Source organism: Tenrec ecaudatus, chromosome 15, assembly GCF_050624435.1.
Source record: "Tenrec ecaudatus isolate mTenEca1 chromosome 15, mTenEca1.hap1, whole genome shotgun sequence".
In the NCBI taxonomy this organism is placed as follows: domain Eukaryota; kingdom Metazoa; phylum Chordata; class Mammalia; order Afrosoricida; family Tenrecidae; genus Tenrec; species Tenrec ecaudatus.
In genome coordinates this window covers 22,291,318-22,291,762 of record NC_134544.1, presented here as the reverse complement: position 1 = coordinate 22,291,762, position 445 = coordinate 22,291,318, and positions in this window count along the sequence as shown.

The window sequence follows — 445 nt, the reverse complement described above, 5'->3', positions numbered from 1 at the left end:
TCCTTTGTCTCCTGCCGGGCGGCTAGTGGGTTTGAACCACTAACGTTGGTGTTAGCAGCCCAATTCTTAACCCACTGTACCACCATGGCTCTTCATAAGCCTCTGTGTTGATCAGGAGGACGGGATGGCCTAGGACAAAGATAAAATTTTTAATTTGTGCGGGGAGCCGAACTACTAAAATCTCAAGCAAAAAGGAATTTGGGGTTTCAACGCCTCGCTTCCGCACTCCACCTAGCGGTCAAGGTATCGCGCACGTGCGTCCCAGACGGATCCCAGGCAGGCGCGTAACTCCGGGCAACCGGCCGGTCGGCCGCCACCGCGCAAGCGCGAGCACTGGGCAGTAGGGGCGGTCGGCCCGCGGTTGCTAGGAGACGGGCCGGAAACGGCTGGAAGCTGCGCTGCAGTTGGCTACGGCAGGCTGGGGAGGATGGGGGTGGAGCCCCAG